The sequence below is a fragment of the Lutra lutra genome, chromosome 1, assembly GCF_902655055.1.
Source record: "Lutra lutra chromosome 1, mLutLut1.2, whole genome shotgun sequence".
NCBI lineage: Eukaryota > Metazoa > Chordata > Mammalia > Carnivora > Mustelidae > Lutra > Lutra lutra.
This window is the reverse complement of record NC_062278.1, coordinates 168976628-169002696: the sequence shown is the minus strand read 5'-3', so window position 1 is coordinate 169002696 and position 26069 is coordinate 168976628. Positions and strand designations below refer to the sequence as shown.

Sequence of the window (26069 nt, the reverse complement as noted above, 5' to 3'; positions counted from 1 at the left end):
AATATCACAGAATTTTTTTTTTTTAATCTAGGAGGATGTTTTGAAAGTATTCATATTCTAGTATTCAACTCTAAAATGTTGCACCAGTGCTGAGTTTACTCTTTTGGGATTCTCTTTGGTCAGTGACGTTAATTATGGGAATTTCCCCAATCAAAAGCAGATTTTCCCTACCTCACACCACGCACATTATTTAACTCAAAATAAATCACAGACCTAAACATAAGAGCTAAAACTATAAAACTCTTAGAATTTGGGAGTAAATTTTTATCACTCTGGATTAGGAACTGATGTGACACCAGAAGAAAAATAGGTAAGTTGGATTTCATTAAAATTAAAAATTCTTCTGTTTTAAATGATGCCAAGAGGAAAGTAAAAAGAACTTACTGGATGGAGGGAAATATTTGTTAATTATATATTTGATAAATAACTTGTATACAGAATATATAAACAAATCTTATAAATTAACAATAAAAATATAAATAACCCAATTTAAAGAGCAAAGGATTTTATTGGAATTTTCTTCAAGGAGGATATACAAATAGCCAATAAGCACATAAAAAGATGCTTATATGATGAGGCACTAGTGAACTACAAATCAAAATCACGGTGAGGTACCACTTCACACACATCAGGTTGGCTAAAATAAAAAAGACAATAACAAGTGTTAGCAAGAATGTGGAGAAATTGGAATCTACATACATGGCTGATAGGAATGTAGAATGGTGAAGCCACCTTGGAAAACAGGCTGGCAGTTCCTTAAAAAGTTAAACATAGCGGGGCGCCTGGGTGGCTCAGTGGGTTAAGCCTCTGCCTTCAGCTCAGGTCATGGTCTCAGAGTCCTGGGATCGAGTCCCGTGTCAGGCTCTCTGTTCAGCAGGGAGCCTGCTTCACCCTCTCTCTGCCTGCTTCTCTACCTACTTGTGATCTCTCTCTCTCTCTGTCAAATAAAAAAAAAAAAAAAAGTTAAACATAGCAATTCTGCTCCTAGGTACATACCCAAGAGAAATGAAAAACATGTGTACACAAAACCTTGATATGAATGTTCATAGCAGCATTATTCCTAAAAGTCAAAAAGAAGAAAAACCCTGAAAATTCATTAACAATGGATGGATAAACAAAATACAATATACCCATACAATGAAATATTACCTGACCATAAAAAAGAAAGAAATACCACATAGATGATATATACCACACAGAGGATACCACATAGATGCGCCTCAAAACATTGTGCTAAATTCAAAGAAGCATGTCACAGAAGACATTATTGTATGATTTCATTTATATGATACATCCAAAATAGGTTAATTTATGGAGTGGAATCAGTGGATTAGTGGTTAGTAGGGCTACAGGGAATGACTGCTAATGGGTAGGGGGTTTCTTCTGAAATGGTGATGGTGGTACAACTGTCAATAAACTGGCAAATACTGCATTATACATTTGAAGCCAGATTGGAACTCTGGAATGATCAAGAAGGATACATGCAGCACTTCTATGCCTGAGTGTAGAATGTTGAGCCCTGACAATCTGACTTACCCATAGGACAAGCAAGAGATGGGGGGTGTCTTATGGTCAACAATTGTCCTCTCGAGTCCCTACAGAGCTGTAGCTCTTCTTGTTTTGGGAAACAAGTAGAAGGACATGAATCTATTGACTTTACCTCTGAACCTTTTTAGAAGTGATACTCATCCTCACAAAATTGTACTTCAAAAATGAGAACCTTCTGCCCTAAAGGGAAAAGAACCAAGCATTCCCAAAGAGTTAAGATGTGAAAGGACTAGCGAGCATCTGGACAAGCAATCAATAAGCTTCTTGAAATCAGTAACTTTATTCATCTTTGCTTCCTCAAGGAGGACCAGGCCGAGAACGGGATGCTCAGTACATGAGATGGGAAGGAGGGACAGAAGGTATGGCCTCAAGTCCAGAAGACCAGAGGCTTTCTGACTGGGCATCTGTGACCCCTCTTGGACAGGTCGACACGGACAGCGGCACGAAAAGTAGCGGCCCGCAGACTACGCAGTACATTTAGGAGGCAGCATGCCCCAAACTGCTTCTGCAACGTGAGAAGTTGAGATTCCCAAGCCCTGCTTTCCCCCCACCCTCACCCCACTACATGTGTCCTGATCCCTCAGTGGAGGAAATACCGCTAAAGAATTCAAGAAATTCTGTTAATGAGTTTAAGAAATGCTTTTAATGATTAAAACTAAAACTCAGTCACTTTAAGGGACTAATGAGCACCGCTGTGAAGTACAAATGCAAAAGGGGGGCGCTGAAAGTGCGCAGCGCCATTGGGCCCTCAGCTAAAATCCAGATGTTTCTAAATATGATTTAATTTTTTTAAAGAATGTCATTAAAAATAACAACTTGGAAAAAAGAAATCTCGCAGGGCGAAGGGTGAGGCACAGTGCAGTGGAGACGGAAGGTGGGCTCCGGAATCCCGCACCTCGGACTGATTCCAGACGTGACCGTGGGCACCTCTCTAAGCTCTGTCCAGGTGCCGGCTAGGTAAAATGGGACCATTTCTGGGCCGCCTCCCAGCGGCGGCTGGGAGAAACAAGCGAGGCCGGATCGAGTGGGCGCGCGCCAAGGCAACCCCCGCGGCCAGGGGCCCTACTGTGCGCCACGCGGCTGGCGCCCCGCGCCGCGCGCTCCCCGCCCCCGCCTCGCGCCCGCCTCCGCCCCCGCGCCGCGCCGCGCCCGCCCCCGGCCCGGCTCGGCCTTGGGCAGGCGGGGCCGACCGCACTCGGAGCGGTAACCCGCGCCCGCGTCGGAGTCGCCGCCTGGGGCGCTCGGGTCGGCCGCCGGGACGCCGGAGACGGGCGCTGCCGCCGCCGCAGGTCAGTGTTGGGGTGCGGGGCGGCGCTGGGGGCCTGGAGGGTGGGGAAGCGTAGAGGGGTCGGAGCCCGAGGAGGGCCGGGGCTGCGGCGTCGAGGTCGGAGGGGACCGGGGCGGACAGGTCCCGGCTGAGGGTCGCGGACGCGCTGAGGTGTCCCGGCACAGAGCGAGCCGGCCGGGCGGTGGAGGGCATGGGCTGCACGCGAGACGCGCCACAGGGAGCGGCGGCCGCGCACCGGGACACGCCGGGCGTGCGTCCGGCGCTCCCGGGACAGGCTCCTTCGAGGGAGCGCCTGGTCGGGGTCTGAGAGAACCAGGGACCTCCGAGTTCCCAGCGGGGGTGCGCAGGCGTTCGGGAGGCGCTCGAGGGGAACTTTGGGACCGAAACGCGGGCTGCGGTGCCTCTCCGTCCCGCTGCCGGGGAGTCTCGTGCTCGGTCTCGAGAGCCCTGGCGGCGGTCTCTGTGAGGGTCGGGGTGACAGATAAGCGAGGGGCACCCTCGAGGTCACCTAGCCCCGGTGCCCTTGAGCGCTGAGCTGGCCGTCAGCCTAGTGGAGAGGCTGGGATGTGGGCCGGATTCCCTGGGGTTGTAGGGGATGGAGAAGGCGTGCGTCCCCCGCCCCACCCCCGTGTTTGGAAAGGTGGCATCGCCGGGCTGGGGGTTCCCACACGTGCCGCGCCTCTCTGCCCGCTCTGTGTACTCTCCCTGAGGTAGCGAGAGGCAGGTAGCTTAAACAGAAAGCACAGGTCCCTGAATGCAGGGGGTGGGAAGTGGGTGTGTGGTTGTGGTACTGTCTGCCTCGGTATTTGGGGAGGAGCCTAAGGTAAGGAGGCAGAAACTGGGAGTAACCTATTCGCTGCTTTTATATAAGGTCAGTTGTTAGGTAAAGAAGGGGCCTTTACCTCTGCTGGTGTTCAGAAGGCTGCATTTCTAAATTCTTCTTGTTAGCTTCCGTTGCTTAGGTGAGTCGCCTCACTCTGATTGCGTTTTGTTGAAATGTGTTGGTGTGTCCAAAATTTGCGAGATGATGACGACGACGATTGTAGTATAGCGTTAGAATTTGGCTGTGCTCTTGTTTGAGCCTAAGAATCGAAATCACTTGGGTCTAAGGATAATTCACCATTGTCTTGGGAAAAGTAGTGTCAATTTTAGGAGAAATAAAGTAAAAAAAATAGTGATCTGTCAGGAAGAAGTTAAAGTTTGTTTTTCCTTTTCAAGTTTGGGGGATGAAATGTAAAATTAATTTTGTTTATATTATCTGAAAACAAAACCAGGAAAGATGCTGAACTGAGTTGCAGGAACCCTACTGCTGGAGAAGCTCCTCCTTTTGAAGTCCATTATTTTAATGTCAGCTGTTTTTTATCATTCGTGAAACAGATTTTAACCAGAGATGTTGAGAGAACAGTGAAATAACTTACTCTTTAAAAGTACCCAGGCACATCTTTTCCCACAAATCTCAGGTGTGCTCTGGCAGTCTCCCATCTATAGCTAAGGGATCGATCACTGACTAAAAGTAGAACCAAACTGATGGTGTTAGATGATTTAGGAAACCCTTCTGGTATAGAGATTGACATAGACATTACCTGGGGCTTCTCTCTTAAAGAGTACATCGCACTCTTATGAATGTTTTATGGGAGACACACATGTTACCAGTTAGCATTCTTAGGGATGTTTCAAGAGAACCTGTTCAAGTTTTAACATAATTTTTTTGTGTTGTCTGTTTTCAGTCAGATTCATAGATTCATTCTGCAGTTAATATAGTGCCATAGTATTCTTTAATAATTAAAATTTAAAACTAATGTCGTGTTAGCCAAAAAATGAAGTTTGTTACTAAACCATCTGTTTTTGCCTACTGAGTACTTCACATAATTTTTCTCCTTTATTTATATTATATGATATGTGATACTTCACTTGCTAATAATTATATCTTTAAACATCTTAGAATCAACTAGGGACCATCTCAATCTTTTATAATTCACTGCGACAGGAAAAAAAGTGGTTATTTCATTTTTAAATATTCTTTTTCACATTGAATAGTTTCTAGTCTTTATAAAAGCTATAACAGCATGGCATTGTTGGCGTATAAAGATTTGAAGAACTCTGGGCTAAGACTTTTGGGCATTGTTTTTTCATTCTTTTAAATTTAAAAGAATGTAATTTTTAAAAAGTAAAACTCAAGTGTCCGCTAGCATCATATTCTTTATTACACTTAAAATATTTTGAAAATATTTTTGTGATTGGTTATTTTTAATAATTACAGTTTTCTTTAAAGGGATAAATTTCCTTAGTGTTCGCTTCTGTATATATTTCAGAATTACGTTTAAACAATATGTCATAATTTTTAAAAATCACTGTTAATTTCAAAATCCTCTGACATTTAAAATTTATACAAGAGACAAAGTCCGACTTTAGGAATATGAATTAGAAATGCAATACAGATCACAGCTAATTGCTTTTAGTAAGTTAGAGGACTATAAACAAATACTTATTTTCTCTCTTCTGTAATTCTCTGAAAATAAGATGTTTGCCACTAATCTTAACTATGAAGATAATTATGCATGTGAAAGCTGTGTGACAGCCACTGCTGTGAAAATGTACACCAGTATTGATATATTTCATTTAGTTTTCAGATTGTGAAGTGGTTAATAACAACAGACTTTCATGAAGCATGGAAAAAGTGTTAAATTAATACTTTACAAATGTTTTCCTATATTTTTACTTCTTTCACAGGATGTATGTATGTATCTATATGTTAATGGATAACACAGAAAATGTCATCCTTCTAATTTGTGGGTGACCTGATGAATTCATTTTCACTTGAACTTGGGAATATATGTCCTAAGGTGTAGCAAAATGTGCTAGAAAACGTTTTTGGTCTCACAGGTTTCCACTAAATAAATACCAGCTGTAGAGGATTTTTAAAAAATCACTAATCAAGAAAACTTGTTTTAAGTCGCAAGTCTATAAATGTAAACATATGCTCCCCACCTTAAAAACAAACTGAACTTCTAAGTTGCTTTTCTTATTTTTCCTAGCAGATCCCAACGTTAGGGTAGTTGAGGCCTAAAAACAACAAAAAGGGCAGCGGTTTAAAGTGCTTATGAAGGTCCTTTGAAACTGATATAATTTAACTCCACCAAAGAACCGTAAGATCTGTGAATAGCCATCTTGAAAGTGTAGACAGCTCCTACATATCGTACTTCAGTTAGTTTCATAACATTCTAGATAAAAATTTTAAATTGACGATTATTTGAAATCTTCCTAGAGTTTATTTACTATTTGTATTTTATCACAATACAGAGGTATATTTTGAGAAGTTATATGGCATATGTTTTAGAGCTTATTTAATAAAAATGTCGTGTTTTAATATTTATTTACCTAAAATACTTACATGAGTTGTTAGAAGGAAATTGATTCAAATACAATAGGCCATATTTTGGAGATAACTTTTATAGATGTTAAGCCAAAAACTGTCACCAATAGTAGTATAAAGTATACAGTATATACATGTATTATTTGTTTTTTTTAAGTTTATATAAGAAATATTTTTCTTCAACAATCAATACATGTCAACATTTTAATACTGAATATTTAATTCAGAATATAAATGTTTACATTTCTCACTGTTTAGTTATTACAATGGGGTGAGTCATTTGTACTTTTTCTCCCCTCCCATTGCTAAGCAGGCCCGACCCTGCTTAGTTTCCAAGATCAGATGAGCTCCCATGCAGTTAGGGTGGTAATGGCCATCTACTTTCTGACTGTCCATGTCCTCATCTGTGAAATGGGAAAAGTATTGCAATTACTGTTCTATGCTTTTTTTTTTTTTTGTATGATTTTAAAACTTTATCAGCAAAACTGTGTATCTTAAAAGATATGACCTTGCCCTGAATTTAACTGAGTAGATAAAAGAGAACCTTCATGGGCATTATGTCAACTCTTCTACAAATGCTGATGATTCACTTTGGCACAAATTTTGAGGTCATTATTAAGAATGAACTGAAGAGGGGTGCCTGGGTGGTTTAGTCAGTTGAACAACTGACTCTTGATCTCAACTCAGGTCTTTATCTTAGGGTTGTGAGTTCAAGCCTATTGGGCTCCACACTGGGCCTGGAGCATACTTAAAAAAAAAACCCACAATAATAAAGAATGAGCTAAAGATAATGTTTGCTGGGGGGTGATCAATCTATTAAATGTTTCTGGAAATATTTCATATTCAATTTAAAATTGTATTTCCTGGGGCACCTGGGTGGCTCAGTGGGTTAAGCCTCTGCCTTCAGCCCAGGTCATGATCTCAGGGTCCTGGGATCGAGCCCCGCATCGGGCTCTCTGCTCAGCAGGGAGCCTGCTTCTGCCTCTCTCTCTCTGCCTGCCTCTCTGCCTACTTGGGATCTCTCTCTCTGTGTCAAATAAATAAAATCTTTAAAAAAAATAATAATAAAATTGTATTTCCTATTTCCTGGTGATTTTGGATAAAAAAATCAGATGACTATTTTTTGTTGTTGTTGTTTTACTGTTATTATCTTTGTGAGTCCTTTGTAGACACAGTTTGAATCCTCTTTTGTCAACATTGCATGTCTATTGCGGTCTAAGTGTAGATTGTGCTTTTATTTGATAAAGTTCTGTTCTTTATGTATTTTTATGGCGCATGCTGTGGGTACTTAATGTATGTTACCCAGGAGCAGGTTTGTTTTATCATGAGGCCTATGAACCTTCGGATCAAATGACAATTCGGTATCTCAGACTAAAAGACTAAACAGTGACCTGTACTTGTAAAAACTGGGTCTTTTCCTAACAAGCTATATCCAAAAATAGGCTTATAGAAGCTTGAAACTGAGGATGCCTCTTAATAGCGCCCCCCCCCCCAGTTTACTAGTAGGGCATAATTGGACAAGCATGTAATTAATCATGCATCATCCAAATAATCATTTTAAATTCTACTTACAAATTATTAATTAATGCATTTTATTGTGAAGCGTCTCTACAAGAAAGTAAGGGACTGGGATCCAGGTCTGAACCCCATTCTGTTCCTGGAATGTGGAGCTGCAGAGCCCATGTAGGGACATGACTAAAGGGGTGAGGAGACAGAGGGCAAAGAAAGGTTTAGGCCAGTGCCTATAGGTGAGTGTTCCCTTTTCCGTGGGTTCCCTTTTGGGGTGGGGAGTAGGGAGCAATATTAGAGTCTGCTCTCGTCATAGTAGCTGCGCTTTCTCAGTCATGGCTGTAGCTTCAGCTCTTCCAGGGACCAGGCCATTCTCAATTTGAAAATCTTTTTTGTGACCGGGTGTACTGAGTCCCTTCTCCCCACCGTGATTTCTCAGATATGAAGGAATGAAATGATGTCATCAGTTCATGCAACAAGAATCAATGAAAATCGAGACTTAAAACTTCATGATCGGGATTTAAACTAGATCATATAATGTTTTAGTTCAATTTGATTCAGTATCTGTTTAGGAAACATTTTTATTCCACTTCATGGCTTTTAGAAAATAAATTCATTGCTAATTTAACTGATTCACTATTTTAAGAAAACACTTTAACTTGTAGACTCATCTAAGAGAGAGAGTTAACAATGTGGATAAGACTTACTGAGACTGGGGTGCCTGGATGGTTCAGTTGTTAGGTGTCTGCCTTTGGCTCAGGTCATGATCTCAGGATCCTGAGATTGAGCCCCGAATTGGGCTCCCTGCTCAGTGGGGAGCTCCCTCTCCCACTCCCTCTCCCGCTGCCACTCATAACTCCCCCTGCTTATACAGGCTGCCCCCACTGTCTCAAATAAATAAAATCTTAAAAAAAAAAAGGCTTACCAAGACAAATTTTCTGACCTTCTGGAAAGAGTTCATATTAGCATAAACCTGGGGTGTGAATTCCTTCACAGTTTACCACAGATAAGGAGAAGGGAGATAGGAGGGAGGTAGAAAAACAGGGAAATACCCTGAGTAGGAGTATAAGAGATCTGTGTTGGTCAACTCCCACAATCATCAGATTGTAGTTACTATGCGTAGACCTCAAATATAAGGTTGGTTTCTAAGAATTTACTCTGTTCCTCAATGACTTCATAGAGTTTTAAAATAGCTTTAAATTCTAAAGTTGCCACCTAGCACTGTTATGCTCTCTGGCTGTAAAAGTTGCCTCAGGGGAGAATCTGGGAAAGTGAATGGAAAAAGGATATTCATACCCTGTATGTTTAAGGAATAAATTTTCCTTTATAGGCAAGGCAGTAGGGAAACATACCTGTCAGGCTGCTGAGTACAATGATGAAGTGCTGGAAAGAACCCCCTAACTCTGACCCCACCCCACTGGCTGTCATTCCCCCTCTAAAATTATATTTGTCATTTGAAAGTTTGAAGTCCACTTTCAAAATGCCAATATTCCTAGCAGAGTTAGTTCTTTAAATCACTGTCACCAAAAAATGGAGAAGTTAGTTCCTAGTTTCCTTGCTACCTGAAAACAAGACCTTTAGAGAATAGACAACACATGTGGGAGTTTAAAAAGAGGTGATCTGGACAAGGAAAAATAAAAGTGATTCATGTTCCAGTTTCCCCACAAACCAGCTTCTATGAAACCAAATAGGAAAATAACCATTGGAACTAGCAGTGGTAGGAAAGGATAGATTCCCCCATACATGCCTTTATTTTTCTCTTAAAGATCAATACAAGTCTTCCTTGAACCATTTTTTTCCCTCAAAGAAAACAAGTTGTTATTCCCCAGCATCAACATTCCTAGGAAATGTTCTCAAAATTAATGTTATGAGTTAGTAGTTGGCAATCAACTATCTGAATATAACTTCTTGTTATGTCTTTGTATTTTCTCTGTGATGCTAGACAAATGATCTAGTGTCTCCATGAGTTCTTCCAGACGTTTAAAGTAGCTTCCTAGGGCGCCTGGGTGGCTCAGTGGGTTAAGCCGCTGCCTTCGGCTCAGGTCATGATCTCGGGGTCCTGGGATCGAGTCCCGCATCGGGCTCTCTGCTCGGCAGGGAGCCTGCTTCCCTCCCTCTCTCTCTCTCTCTGCCTGCCTCTCCGTCTACTTGTGATCTCTCTCTGTCAAATAAATAAATAAAATCTTAAAAAAAAAAATAAAGTAGCTTCCTAGTATATTGAAATGAGGGGAACCTTTCAATCACATCAGAAAAATGTATACTGAAGTATAAATAATGCTTAATGCTTTTGCAGATCCACAGATCATAAAACAACACGTGCTTTATTTTTTTTTTAATTTTTTGCTCAAAAATTGTTATGGCAAGCCAACACATCTCTGATAGAAGTAGAATATTACTAACTATGACAAAATCAAGTTCATTAGTTCTTTGAGTCAGCTGCTAGGTAGTGTTTAACAGTTAGGATTGGGCTAACCTCATGCCCATGACTGAGCACATTGCTTTCTTGTTCACTTTTTCCACAGTGTTGCAGAAGTCGGAATCTAAAGCAGAGAATCTCGGAGTCCTACCTTACTAAACTTTTTTTTTTATGTTCTTTTCTATCAGTTGGTAATTACTGGTGTAAACAAACAAGTTTTTGATTGCATGTGGAAAAGTGCTTAAATTTTTTCCCCTTGCTTTATGTAGTAGATAGAGTTTATGAAAGAGAGCAAACATGAATGGCGTATATATAAATGAAGAAAATACTTTAATAAATTATTTGCGTATGTCAAAATCCAGAAGAGTGAAGAAAATACCCAGGTATTTGCCAATGTAGGATTACTACATGTTTTCCTAAAGTATTTGGAACTAATTAGAAAGATCCTAGCTTTATTTAAAGATAACATAAAATATTTTTAAACTTTCCTTTTAATGAGGTCCAAATTCGTTGGTTTTAGGACTAGAGCAGAACAATGTCTACAAAAATATAGATTATTAGTTTCTTGAAGCAGGTACTAATCGAGTTTCATTCATCTTCCTGTCTCCAGCATCTAGCACAGTATTTAGTACACATTCAGTAAATGTTTTAAAAAGGATGAAGAAATCACTGGTGCCTGGGTGGCTCAGTTGGTGAAGCATCTGCCTTCGGCTCAGGTAGTGATCCAGGGTCCTGGGATCAAGTACCGCATTGGACTCCCTGTTCGGTGGGGGACCCTGCTTCTCCCTCTGCCTCTGCCTCTCTGTCTCTCATGAATAAATAGAACTTTTTTTTTTTTTTTTAATAAAAAAAGGATGAAGAAATCATCTAAGGCGGTGGTTCTCAAGTGTGGTCCTTGGACCAGCAGCATCAGCATTATCTGGGAACTTGGTAGAAATGTAAATTCTCAGGCCACACCCAGACCTACTGAGTCAGAAACTCTGGGGATGTTTTTTCACAGGCTCTCCAGGGGATTCTGATGGATACTGTTTTGGAATCCCCTTGTTCTTGCATCCCATATAATGGCCTGGCCCTGTTGATCAGTGCACTTAGTTTGGATTATTTTTAGTAGGCCTTACCCTTGCCTATAGTTAAGTTCTTTGCTGTATTCTCCCTATTGATAGACTCATTGGGATCATCCCATAAAATTAACCCCTTTGGCTTGGCATTGGATTACTTAAAGAAGTTCAGTGTTGTCAGTAAGCTTGTGTCACGAGAAGCTAGCCAGCTCACTTGTAGTCTGAGCATCGCTGGTTCTTCTTACCTTAGAATGGTTGCTAGGAATCCTGAGCCTCGAGGATCAAAGACAAAACTTTGGGACTGGATTTTATAAGATCACCAAGGATGAGTCACCCCTAGAGGATCCATGTTAAACAGACTTACAAGATATGGGTGTAAGCTCCAGTTCTGGTTTAGTAAAAGTAGAAAATTCACATTTCCTTGTGAATATTAGTGATAGTTTTTTTTTTTTAATTCTAAAATTCTTTAGTTCCGGAATTAAAGAAACTTGTACTCCTATATTTCTGATGTCACTGTGATTGAATTCAGGGTGCTTAAAAAGCAGTTGGGCAGTATATCACACTCTGAGATGTTATACCTCTACTTCCGGAACATTTCCCGAAGACGTGGAGGATATAGGGAAAGCAATATAAAGCAATATAAAGACTTTCATAAAAGCAAATGTTATAGGAACCAATATTTGGAAGTAACTTAAATATTCAATAACAAGAGAATAGTTAAGTAAATTATGGTATGATTACTAGGTGGAATATCATATAATCATTAGTGACAATTTAGAAATGGTAATAAATCTGAAAAATATTAACTAAAGAAGTAGCATAAAAGTGTATGTGCACTATTGATTGCAACCTTATATAAATATATGTATATCAAAAAGTCTGGAAGGGAAGGAATATCTAAAACTTATGACAGTTATATTTAGTGAGATTATGGAGGGCTTTTAAAAATTTTTATATTTTTCTCTCTTTCCCAAAGTTCAGCCAGTAATATAAAATTATTTCTGAAACTAAAAACATATGTTTATAGCTTTTCTGTTTTTTAGTATGTCTTTAATTCTGATTAGTAAAAATCAAGACAAAGAGTTGATTAAACATTGAGAATCTTCTACCTATATCCTGAAAGCCATTGACGATAACGTAAGGTACCACATGAATTCTTTTTGGTTATACCCAATTTTATTTCATACTTAATTTTATTTCACATATTGGACTTCTCTGTACTCTTTGTTTGACTAACCTCTATTGGGGAGGAGAAAAATATCCCATCTCTGTTACAGTCTCTTAATTTTCTCATTCATACATCAGATATGATTTTGTTTATTTCTTTGAGCCTACACTCCCTATTTGATCTTTAGCGTACACTGACAAACAGAACTTTTAAAAAATAGTTTCTGGAATTATTTTGATTTAAAGCCACCTTTTAAAATTTTTTTCTTAAAAAATATGTATGTCTATTTTTTTTTTATAAAAATAAATGATTCTATGGTAGGGTAGTTATTGATAGCAAGGGAATTCAGGTTTCTAAAACTCTAGTCAGACTTCTGAGTGAACACTGTAAAAGGCATATTTTTAATATATAACATATTTAATATACTATGTAAATATACATACACAGAGAAGTACATATTTATATACACATATGTGTGCACGCACACACCTAAACGGAGCAGTAACCTTTGAATTAATTAATTTTTCCTTTTTTCTGTTGCATTGTTCTAGAAATCCCAAAGGGAAAATTAAGTGGTTTTGCCTTTGACCCAGGTCACAGGTTACATTTTTCTTGTCACTTTCTTTGGAACTTCTTTTGAGAAGTTTATATCAGCTTGATATCTTTAGAATAACCATTATCTGAATGAAAACAGAGTTTTAAAAACTTCTAGACATTTTTTGTCAGGGATATTGAATATTTCTCTCTTCTTTCTGCCTCCTCCATTTCTGCTGATTTAGTCCTCAATTTGTTCAACACATATCTATTGAGCTCCTCCTTTGTGCCAAGACTATTTTAGAGAAGAAGGATAAAGCAATGAACAAATTCCATCTCCCCTGGAGTTTACAATTATTGTTAACTAGATTTAACAAGAAGAGTAGTGGGACAGGTGATATCTAAGAGAAGCCCACAGTTTTGGCCCTTCCCCTGTGGCAAGACAGCATTGCTCGACCAACACAGAGTCAGTGGCTCTCTTTGAGTTGGTTGTGAATAGGGGAGAACCTGCATCCTTGAATATTTTTCCTGGCTCCCTTATTACTATATTAAGTTATATGTAAGTATTGTGTGTTATGTATAATGTTATATTACATTACTTTGTGTCTTTCTCAGTAACAAATTTACTAACAAAGGAGGTAGAGTGCTTCTTTTGTTAATAAGGCATTACTATTATTGAAAATCCAAAGGACAAAGTGATTATTTACTTTGCAGAAGGATTATTTATTTTATGTTCTCACAGTGACTATATGTAAAGGTGAACTATGCAAGTGAATTGTAACCCCATTTCCAAAATATTATTTATACTTAATAGAAATATAAAACGAAGTTCATTAGGACTATCTGGTTAAAATTAAAACAAAAAAACAAACCAACAACACTCTTTTTCCCCCTGGGAAATAAAGTTAGCTACTTTTCTTTAAAAGCCTGTGAAGAACTTTTACATATTTAGAATATAATATTTGAGTAAAGGAAGATCCAGATATTATTTCAAACGTGCCTCCTTTGGTCAAATTACTTATTACAGCTATTTTCAAATTCCATATTCACATACAAATTGTCTCCCATTTTAGTTCTGATGTTACAGTAACAGAAAATATTTTATTGACCACTTAAAAATAAGTTCTGAACCACGTGACAGTTTGGGGAATCATGAGACGAATACACTTTGTATTTATGTGAAGTACAGTTAATCCATTCATATGTAGACTGACATGGCAAAGTAGAGTGGGGTTTACTTCAGATATAACCAAAATTCTCCAATTTTGCAGATTTTACTATAGTTTATTCAATTTCACAAACTCCACAGACATTTAATGAATGACTGCTTGCTTTTCAATACTAGATATTCTTACATAGGAAGGAAAATCTGCCAATTTGGAAACATGGCCAGAGGGTCAGACTAATACTTCTCAGTCTTGAGAGCACACCACGCTGGGTCGGTAAACCAGCATCTAGCACTAAGGAGGCAAATTATCACAGCTCAGTAAAAGCTGAGAAAATAACTAAGCAGGTTAACACAGCATATTGGTTTGGTGTGCGTCTTTAGGCCATGCACATGATTCATTCTATGTAATTCACTGTGTTTGCTTGAACCATCTAGGTTCCTGAAAAAGCACCATACAGACACACAATTAATTTGTCTTTATTATGCACATGAAGTTTTTAAAGGTGAGGTTGATTTCCTTTGTCATACAACACATGTGTAAAATATTTATACTCGCCACCAGCTTTCGAATTCAGAAAATGCGAACTAATTTTAATCTCAGCTGAAGTAAAACAATTAGAAGGCAGATCTACCCTGAAATGTGATTTAATGTGTTCCATATTCTGGATTACACATTTTATTTGCTGATTCTTTGCTGTCATGTCCTATAATTTTTCTGCACAAATTCTGTGTACCAAGCAAAATTGTTAATTCAGAGGACAGAAATGATGTTGTAGTTCTTATTCCTCTTATATACGTATGTACTACATACCTTTCCTAATTCATGGTCTATAGTGTAGGGAACTGGGTGTATTATCAGTGCTTTATAAATACTTCTAAACTTAATTTCCCTAATTCATAGCCTGTAGCATGGGGGGCTGGGTGCATTCAAAGTACTTTATAAATAATTTTAAACTTGATTTGATACTGAGAACAAGTTTATGCTTTTTTAGGGTCACTTGTATGAGATTCTCAGTGCTACTATGCTCTACATATTAAAGGAATTCCCTCAGTTACACTCTAAAATGTTAATTTGTGGGGCGCATGGGTGGCTCAGTGGGTTAAAGCCTCTGCTTCAGCTCAGGTCATGATCCCAGGGTCCTGGGATCGAGCCCCGCATTGCATCGGGCTCTCTGCTCCTCAGGGAGCCTGCTTCTTCCTCTCTCTCTCTGCCTGCCTCTTTGCCTACTTATGATCTCTGTCTGTCAAATAAATAAATAAAATCTTGGAAAAAAAAAAGAAAGTCTTAAAAAGATAAAATAAAATGTTAATTTGTACTTTATTTAACATTTTTAATGATACATAATGATTTGAAATTAATGCCAGAAGAGATTTCCATTTTACTATTCTAAAGCAGGCAAAATAGAATATGAAAAGGGGGAAAAATGTTAATTATAGACTTCAGCATTCTATGTTGGATCTTTTAGTTGTTCTGGTCAGAAAAACAGGTTTTAAATGGCCTAAGGGCCAGAGCACTGTTTTACATTCCTGTTTGGAGGCTTCCAACGGCAACTGTAACAGATTCTATTTAGTACTACAACTGGAGAAAAGCTCATAATAATGTACAATAGAAAATGTCATTTAGACTTATTACTCAGGCATAAAATAAGCAGGTTCCTTTCCAGATATTTTGTGAAGTATTAGATTAAGCACCATCAAGTTTTGGCCTATTAATTTGTTTATAATATACAAAATAATTTAATCACTCTATTTCCTATATGAATCACAAGTACTGTCGTCATCATTATTTAACATTTAATCTCCTTTCACAAGGCAGATAGGGGTTTATGAGCAACTTTAAATCAAAATGCCAAAGAAACTGATTTACATATAAAAGAAAAGCAAATAGAGGAACCTTTTTTTATATGGCCTTGTGACATCTCTGCCCACCCCCACGTCTCCGCAGTCCTTCATCTGTGGATGTAGAAGGAAGATAGGAGTCTCATAGCCAAAGATCAATGCAGGGAATTTGCACCCAATCCAGCTTTGGGCAGCCTGCCATTATCCTTCTGCAACCACACCTCTTCACCTCCCACTAGGGCAAAGAAGGGCCCTACAGACACAATACCAGAGAGAAGCAAAATGGTAGCGAGGGTAGAGCCTGATAAAATGAAAGATGAAGAACTGAAATGGGTTTGAAGCTTTCTCTCATTAACGATCCAAACTTCAGTTTCCTCATTTTGTTATTCATTTGTATATGGCTGGACACAGAGGATTGCACACATGTTCAACTATGTTCTAGGCACAAAGGGAGACAGGAAGAAGGAGATTATAATCTACATGAATCAAAATGGGATAAAATTCAAACATAGAACTTATATGATTAAGAGCTAGAAAATAAAATAAGTAAGACAGAAAACAAATGCAACAAAAATTCACAGAATGGTGGATCAGTGTGGAGTGGACGGTATACCCTGAAAAAACCATGTAGAGAAGGGAGGGTTTAAACTAGACTGGAGAAGTTAGGAGATCGAGAGTGTAACCTCATGGGGGGGAATAAACCTAAAAAATATACAGAAAAAGAAACAAGGGAACTAAAGTACGATTCCTTTAATATGAAATATCCAGAATAGGCAAATCCATAGAGAAAGAAAGCAGATTAGTGGTTGCCAGGGCCTGGGGGGAAGGGGGAAAGGGGAGGGACTGCTTAATGGGTACAGGATTTCCTTTTGAGGTGATTAAAATGTTTTGGAACTAGATAGAGGTGCTGGTTGCACAGCTTGAAGAATGTGCTTAATACCACTGAGTTGTGCACTTTAAAATAGTTAATTTTGTGTTCTGTGAATTTTGCCCCATAAAACAACAACAACAACAAAACAAAAAGTTTAGGGTTTGAGGCAGCCTAAAAGGAGGGAAAGGAATTTCCAGTGTAAGAAAACAAAGCCTGGAATAGTGCGTAAGCATGGATTGAGGGAAACTCTGCCGAGATCGACGCATTTGAAGTGAATGTAGCACGTGTATGTGAGTAGGAGAAATATGGCTGGAGACAGAGATTTTAGGTCAGATGAGAAAGGGTCTGGAATGCAGGCAAAGGAGTGTGGGTTTTATCTTATAAGGAGTGGTGAGATTCCAGGTCTTGAGAAAAAGAGTGAGATGATTTAATCAGGAGATTAATTTGGCAGTAGTGTGCAGGGAAAACAGGAGGCTATCGCAACATCTGGACATAAAATGAGGAGGGCCTGTAGGAACAAAGAGGTAGGGAAAATGAGACCGATCTGCTAAAAAACCCTCCGTTTCTGGCTTGGTACAAGGTAAGTGCAAATTGAAGGATACATATTAAAAATTTTATATTGTCTGGGGCGCCTGGGTGGCTCAGCGGGTTAAAGCCTCTGCCTTCGGCTCGGGTCATGATCCCAGGGTCCTGGGATCAAGCCCCACATCGGGCTCTCTGCTCAGCAGGGAGCCTGCTTCCCTTCCTCTCTCTGCCTGCCTCTCTGCCTACCTGTGATCTCTGTCTGTCAAATAAATAAATAAAATCTTAAAAAAAAAATTTTTATATTGTCATAACATGCAAACCCATCATTTTGCATTCTACTGAAGTAGCCACAGTGGATTGAAAAGTTCCTTCACCTCTGAGTTACAGCACCACGGCCCTAAAGAACAAATGGACTGGACTTTGTGACTGAGTCCTATGAGGCAGTCCTCAGCCACGGACTCATTTTTATGGCATGTTTACTATGTGTCACACACTGTGCTAGCCACTGGGACTGTTGCAGTAAGCAAGACAGACAGGTCCCTTCCCTTATGGAGCTTCCTGCGTCATAGACCGCTCTTTGTCACAGGATTGCTAGAAATTAAAGGGAGGCATGCTTCCGCTCAGCGTGAGGAAAGGATTCCAGTTGCTGCAGTTGGGAAGGCTGCCTTGTGAGGAAGCGGATACTTTGTCAGTAGAGACATTCATATGGAATTTGAATGGCCGTCAGTCAAGGAGTCTTGTCTGATAGGACAAATGAACTAGACGTTTTATAGGAATACCGTGGCAATTCCCTAGTTTGTAATATTAACTTCATAGACTTACTTCTTTTGCTATTGACCATATTGGAAAACCAGTGTCTGCTAAGTGTCTGGACATTTTCGTCAAGACCCGTAATTACATTTCCCTAAATTTGAATGCGCGTTCAATTTTAAGCATATCCATACGGTTAGTTCCATAGTTCTTTTTTTTTTTTTAAGGTTTTATTTTTATTTATTTGACAGAGACACAGCGAGAGAGGGAACACAAGTAGGGGGAGTGGGAGAGGGAGAAGCAGGCTTCCCGATGAGCAGGGAGCCCAATGCAGGACTCCATTCCAGAACCCTGCCTGGGATCATGACTTGAGCTGAAGGCAGACACTTAACGACTGAGCCACCCAGGCACCCCCCCCCCCCATAGTTCTTTTTAAAGAAAATATGGTTCTGATGGGTTCTCAGCCATCATTTAATTCCACCTGTAATATTTGTGGTAAGTTCCTCTTCCAAGTGATGTTTTTTACAAGTAATGCAATAACTACAGAAGCGAGTTATCTAAATCACAGTCACACTGCTGATCTTAAAATCATTTGTTCTTTCTCCTGTGATGTATTGCTGTGGTTGAACAAGACCAGCCCTGACTACCCATTTTGGTAATGTCTTCAGTATTCCATTTTGCTGTGGGTGAAAGTTCAAATAACTTTTATTATTCAGTGTTTTTACTTAGTTATTACAGTCTTCCAATTGCTGGAATTTTCACAGATTAATTGCACTTTGGAGGATCCAGAGGACTGACTCCCACAGGAGTGATATTCTCACTGGATTTTGGGGAAAATTCTGGAGTGCTTTTAAGTAAGGGACATTATAGTCATAAGGATTTTTTTAGTGGTTATGGTATCAGATGAAGAAAAAGTTTAGCTGCAGAAGAAGAAAAATCGTTTTTCTTCAAGTCTATTAGAATATTTTGTTAAAATAGCCCATTTTCACTAAAATATGTATAAAAATTTAAATTGTGTCTAGAACAGTATCTAATATGTTGTGGGTACTCAGTAAATATTTATTGAGTATTGTTCATTGAATGTGCAGTTATGGAGGACAAACACTTCGAGTAGAAAAATTATATGAGCATAGGCACCAAAGTAGGGAAAATATGAGTTTAGATTAAAGCAGAGATAGTCTCCTTAAGGTAGAAATTTTATGTAATTATTAATTAAAAACTTTGGTGGTTTCTTAATTTCTGTACAGTATATAAAATACCAATGATGATGACTTCTGATGCTTATATCTAAAATGAATAGCTGAGCTTAAATGTAAAAAGTTATTACCCATGACTAATCTGGATTTTCGAGGTCTCCTGGCTGTACCCTCAGTTCCTGCTCTAGCTCTTCTTCTAACTTCCTCTTTCCCATTGCCCCTCTCCTCACCTCCCTCATTTTTGGTGTTTCTTAACATTGTCTCTTTTTTTCTTCTTTTTTTTCTGTCTCTGTTTTTCTCCCTCGATGGCTGTTTTCCGTTTTTCTTTCTGTTTCCCAGTTCCTAGTATCTCTCTCTTTGGTTGGGTCTCTAATATGGAAATTAAATGTACTTTTATCTACTAGTCAAATGATGAAGTAGGGATGTTCTCTGAATTTAACATGAACAAAATGTTCATGTTTATGAACATGTTTATGTTGCTCTTTCTGAGGTGAAATGAAATTTCTTATCACTTATACATGGACTCCAATGGATTTTATAAAAGATTTTTGGATCACTAATCTTCACACTGGGAGAAGGGGTTCAATGGACCTTGATTTGTAAATCTAGTAAAACATAGTAGCTTGTTGAGGTAACTCCTATTTGTCTCTAACAACCTTAGTTTCATCTCTTTTTTCCAAATGGTAGATATACCAGATATATCACATGATCCTTCAGGATCTAGTTTATTTTAAATTATTTTTATTAACATATAATGTATTATTAGCCCCAGGGGTACAGGTCTGTTAATATTCAGGCTTACACACTTCCCAGCACTCACCATAGCGCATACCCTCCCCAATGTCCATAACCCAACCTCCTTCTCCCTACCTCCCAACCCCCCAGCAACACTCAGTTTGTTTCATGAGATTAAGAGTCTCTTATGGTTCATCTCCCTCCTGATCCCATCCTGTTTCATTTCTCCCCTCCCTGCCCCCCCACGGCCCCCTGCCCTGTCTCTCAGATTCCTCATATCAGAGAGATCATATGATTATTGTCTTTCTCTGATTGACTTATTTCACTCAGCGTAATACTCTCTAGTTCATCCACATTTGTTATGTCTTCATATATGCCATTACACAAGAGCTGGAACTTTTGTCTGTATTGTTCATTCTTTATGCTTGGTGCCCAGAACACTGCTAACAAGTATCAGATGCTCAATGAATGATTGTCGTTTTTTTATTTCAAATCTACTGTCTCATTCTACTTCTAATCCTAAATAGCTATCATGACTTTTTGGAGTAATATTGCCACTAGGATAATTTAGTTTTTATTTGATTTATAAATGTAACCATATGATTTCACGTTTAGAGAATGCTTTCTCTCTGTTCAATCTACCCTTTACTCCACAGCTTAAATCTTTCGCCAAAATGTCATTTAACTATCCTTCTAAAGGACTGTTCTTTAATTATCTCAAGCACCAAAAAAGTAATCTAGCTATTGATAATAAAATTTAATATTTGTTGAGTACTTATTAGGCTCTATTTTAAGCATCGCCTACATTATCTCATTTTATTCTTCAAACAACCATAGAAAGTACACACTATTATCTCTCTTTTGCAGATGAAGAAATAAGCACAGAGAGGCAAAAATAACCTTCTAGGTGATAAAATGAGGATCTGAACTCAGGCAGTTCGAATACAGCCACCCTGTCTTACACTCTTTAACAAAAGCCTAATTTTGCAGTATTTAACTTGCCAGAGAAAGAGATGTCTATACTACCAACACCGCTACCACCATTCCACACATAATAGTTAGATCTACAGAAGTATAACCATATTCAGGTGTAACCATGGATTAGATTTACACTCTAAGTTGTTCAGGTCCACTGCATCGGTTTATGTGTTTTGTAAGTGCTAAGAAACTGGAAGTACTTATTCTTGTTACTTGTGACAAGGTAAATCATGTCACCAAATCTTTAACTTACATTCAGTAATTCCACCATCACTTAAAACCACCACTGTTAAGAGATTGTTCAGTTCCATTTTTCTCTCCCTCTTAGATTCCTCTTAATCAAAATCAAGGCTCTTTTTTTTTTTTCTTTTCTTTTCTTTTCTTTTTTTTTTTTTTTGGTCATCCCAGGATAGAGAGGTAAATTCAATAGCAAATTTTGTATGGCTAGTGTAAAAATCTAGGGAAGGATACAATTGGCCCTTCTTGAGACTGGCCTCTCATGGAATCCATCAGATGTTTAGGGGGGAAGATAGTGAGAAATTTAGTTTGATGGGATTAAAAATTAGTCATTTGAGTGTGTTCATATACTTTCACTTTCCCCCAATCCACCAAAGAGAATCTTCTTTTGATAATACAACACCCTCTTCCCTTACCCTTAGAAAAGTTGATCTTACAAGGTCATTTCCTAGTTTTTGTGAGGAAGTGCTGGAGAATAAGCAGAAAGGGACTGAATGTGAAAAGCTGGAGGACATGATAAAGTGCTGAAAAGAGGAGGCAGAGGGAGAGATTATAAATTTATTGGGCTGGGAATAGAGAAAACGTTTAGTGAGGGGTTTGGGTGAAGGAGACATTTTGGAGAGTGTGGTATACGAAAAAAATTGAAGGGATGTAGGGAAAAGGGATATGAGAAGGGTTGCTTGTTACTATGAACTGACTGTTCTTATAAGATGTTTTGAGGGACCTGAGTGGAGAATAGAATTCCTTTTGATCTTGCAAGGAATGAGGAACAGCCCAATTATGTGTTGAGTTGTATTTCTTTCCTTCTTTAGTTGGGTAAGATGGGTAGTCAGCTTGGGTGGTGTTGAGCTTGAGGTTCCCGAAGAACCTCAGGTAGGGGTGTCCGAAAAAAAGTTGGAAATGCAGAATTAGAACACTTGCGAGAATAGTTGAGTTGCTGATAAAGATTTGAGAGCTATAAGCAAGCAGATTTTATGGGTAAGAGTAAACCAGGAAAGAACTTTCAGGACACATAAGATAGAAGAGCTCAGAAAGAAGAGGTACCAAGAAGAGGCGCTGAAATCGTAGTCATGTGACAGGATAAGAACTAGGAGAAACTGGTCTCCAGGCAAATAAAGAAGGAGACCATTTCAGTGGTAAAGGATGGACAAAATACCAAACACTGCAGAAGACCAATGTGCTGAAGCCAGCTCAGACCGGCTTCTGAAAGTGAGCTGTTAAAATTTTCAGGGTTTCTGAGAGCCCATTATTATCCACAGCCATTATTTAAAATACAATGGTTAAAAAAATAAATAAATAAAATAAAAAATAAAGTAAAATACAATGGTGTGTACTTGCAATTAAACAAGTTATGTTTAAAAAAAAAAAAACAAAGGCAATAAACACACCTCAGACATCACTTCTTAATTGTTTTACATTGTTGTGTTCCTGTCGATTGTGTCTGAATGGTAGAAACGCAATGTGGCCTGAGCCCCTTCTCCAGCGCTGCCCACCCCAGCACTCTGTGACGTCACATCAGTAGCCTCTGCTCAGTCCCCGGGAGGAGTATTGACACCACAGAAAATGGCAAACACTGCAAATCGGGGCATTTTCACCTGTAAGGAGAACCACTTGTTAAACATTTATCAGCATAGCTGATAAATCAAGAAAAGTCTAAAGAATTTAGCAAGAAGGAAACAGTGTATAAATTTTGCCTTAGTGTCAGTAGAAAGGTGGGCAAAAACCACAGTAAAGTGGGTTGAGGAGTGAAATAATAGGAAGTGAAGACACATTTTCAAATTGAGTTAAGGCAGATTTTTTTTTATTAGTTACCCTACAGTACATCGTTAGGCTTTGATGTAGTGTTCCACAATTCATTGTTTGCGTATAACACCCAGTGTTATTGTTGATTTTTGTTTTAGGTGTTGGGCCCACAGAGTATATACAATGCTTATGTACTTTATTAATCTCCAAAAAAGGAATAATGTGAGCAAATTTGCTTTATGGTGGAAACCTCTCTTTTGGAAAGTCTTAAGGAACTAGGTATCTACAAAACACATTTTGGGAAATGCTGCTGTAGTATTTAGCAAATAAGATGATATTGGTTGTTTGAGATAAATATTTCTGTTATTAAAGTTTCTTAGTGTTCTAAAGGAACAATGTCAAGAAGGGCTGTTGCATTTTGTTGAGTCTTTTTTTGCATTGTTTGCGATAATCATCTGGTTTCTTCTAAAACTTGACCTAGTACTCTGACACGTTATTTAATAAATATTCTGGAGGTAAATCTTTGCCTGAAGTAAATCCAACCTGATTGTGGTGGTTTGTTCTTTCAGTATATGATTGAATTTGTTCACTAGAATTTTATTTATAACTTTAAATCAATATTACTAAGTAGAACTGGTATTTTTCTCTTCATTTTCTGTTAGGTTTTAACATCAATATCATGCTACTTTTGAAAAAATTGGTCGCTGTATTTTTTTCTATTCATAAACAATTTTAACAAGAAAATTATCTCTTCCTTGAAAGTTAGAAAAAAATAATCGAGAAAATTATCTAGGCCCAGAGCTTTTTGGGGAAGTAATTCTTTGATAAGTTTTCAGTGGCTTTCATTGCTAATTATTTTTCTATTTCTTAAGGCAACTTTTGCCATTTCTACCATTTCAGACAAATTAGTTTGAGTAAATTGCCCCTTGGTCTGCATTATTATCTACTTAGATCTGAGAGACGATTTTTAGCAGAACGTAAAAAGTTGGATGAGTAGGTATGAACGGCCCCTGTCTCATGTGGGTTGTGTTGAAAGTCAGGGGTTCGATTGAAAGACGCCAATTGGCGAATGGAATGAGTAGAAGGATTCATAATCTAATGAATATAAACCAAGCTGTGTTTTACTGACCGGATGGAGAATGTGAAAGAATCCTTAGTATACATTACCCCCAGAACAGCTCTTGTTTCTTCTCTACTGTAGCTAATGTTTGGAAACTGCTCCTTCTGTGTGTGGTACAGTGCAATTCTGAGCGGGTACAGAAAGGAGATTACTTATCTTAGTTATAGGAAGGGTTTGGGGAAAGATTATAGAATCCCGTTTGAAATAGAATCCCTCTGAAAGCTGCAGGAGCCACCCAGTTTTCTTTTTGATCTAACTCTTAGGACCACGAGCTAAGATATTATCTTTACTTTTTTTCTTGTTTTTAATGAATGCATATGTATTTCAAAGGGAAATTGGGACCAGTGTCAAGGAAAAGCTAGTATGATTTACTCTTAACTTGGAGTCAGCATTCTTTAATTTTTTTCAGATAGAGATTTTGTTCCCATTTTTCTTTATTAATATTCTTTCCTTTTTCCTCCTATATACTTAAGCCCTTTTTAGTTTAATTAAATGTAAAAAAAAAAAAAAACCTCAAAGTGATATCCATTAGAGATAAAGTTGTTCCTCATGGTTATACAATATTATATGCAATGAATAGTTTTGGTGTGGATATTCCTTTCGTTTTTGACTAACAAATGAGAGAGCATTTATGTAAATTGGTCAGATACAGGTTGGTAATCAGTCAGAAAACAAACGTACGGGTCTAGAAATACTGACGGCTCAGAGTTTTCTGTAGAAGAATATCCCGTTCTGAAAACAGATAATTACTTTATTATTAGTGTTCAGTCTGTGTTAGGAGAAGTACTAAATATGCTAGAGAACAACAACAAAAAATTCATTGGCTATAGTTTATATTCTTTCATGTTAGAAATAACAAAATGGGAAAACCTTTTTTTTCTTAAGATTTATTTATTCGACAGAGAGAGATCACAAGTAGGCAGAGAGGCAGCAGAGAGAGAGAGGAGGAAGCAGGCTCCCCCCAAGGAGAGAGCCAGACCGCGGGGCCTCGATCCCAGGACCCTGGGATCACGGCCGGCGAGCTGAAGGCAGAGGCTTTAACCCTCTGAGCCCACCCAGGCGCCCCAATGGGAAAACATTTTATGCTCATAATCCACTAGTTTGATGTTATATATCAGGATAATAGGATAGTTTTTGCAAGTTCCAAGTTTGCAAGCTGTAGAATTAAAAAAAAAAATTGGAATTTTGTAGGTAGGAATTTTGTGTAGTTTCATTGGATCTGGAAGTTCGGGCTATTAAGGCCCTGATGATAAGGCTTTTGGCACTAGATGGCTGTTTTGTCTTTATGGAATGTACAGCTATTCTCAGATCCCTGAGACCTTCGTAAGAGCCAAGGATATGAATCCTGAGACCTCTGGCACATTTGCTTGAATACTTTGCTCTCTGGGTCTTCCTTTTAAAAAATCTCCACATGGAATATGCTACATCTACTGTCCCTAAATGGTTGTGATACATGACTATACTTTACTGTAGGCTTAATAGCCATGTGCCATCTAGAATGAGGTTCTGTATTTTAATAATAACATATTTGCTATGTATAACTTTTAGCAAACACCTGTCTTTGAGATTATTAATCTTTTTAAGATCTAGTTTTTTCTGAAGTCTGTCCAGTAATGTAGGTGTCATTATTAATTTGATATAAAAGATGGATGAGATAAAGAACCTTAACTCATGATCAGTGACAGAGTAGGAAAGTAGGTAAAGTAAACCTAATACATGTCTCTTTAAGAAGATTCTCCAGCCCTGTGTGGATTTACAGTTGGTAGTCTGTTGGTTACTTCTAGAGAATATTAAAATAAGGAAAACAAACATTCCAAATGAAATCTAATAGAAAAAATAAATTTATTTCTTCCTTACATTTTGGCAGCCTAGTTGTCTAAAAATTTGAGTATCTGTATATCAAATGTTTGTGTTTTAATTGTTTTTTTTAATTGTTCAGATTTGAAAGAAGCCACTCTAAGCCAGTATATAAGAAGGCCATTTTCTCAAACAAGAGGTCGCCCTTTCACGGTA

The 26069-nt window shown here is 38.4% G+C and overlaps 1 protein-coding gene across 4 annotated transcripts in view; it reads left to right on the top strand.

Moving 5' to 3' along the window:
* Nucleotides 1–2710: 2710 nt before the first annotated feature.
* PPARG (peroxisome proliferator activated receptor gamma) overlaps nucleotides 2711–26069 on the top strand; it is a 131449-nt gene continuing 108090 nt past the window's right edge. The window contains exons 1-2 of one of the 4 annotated variants that reach the window (XM_047744477.1): nucleotides 2714–2837; nucleotides 25996–26066. The gene's annotated coding sequence lies outside the window, so the exon portion shown is untranslated. Of the gene's footprint in view, nucleotides 2838–3678; nucleotides 3799–25995; nucleotides 26067–26069 lie in introns of those variants that run through there. The other 3 variants (XM_047744447.1, XM_047744457.1, XM_047744467.1) reach the window with 3 other exon arrangements.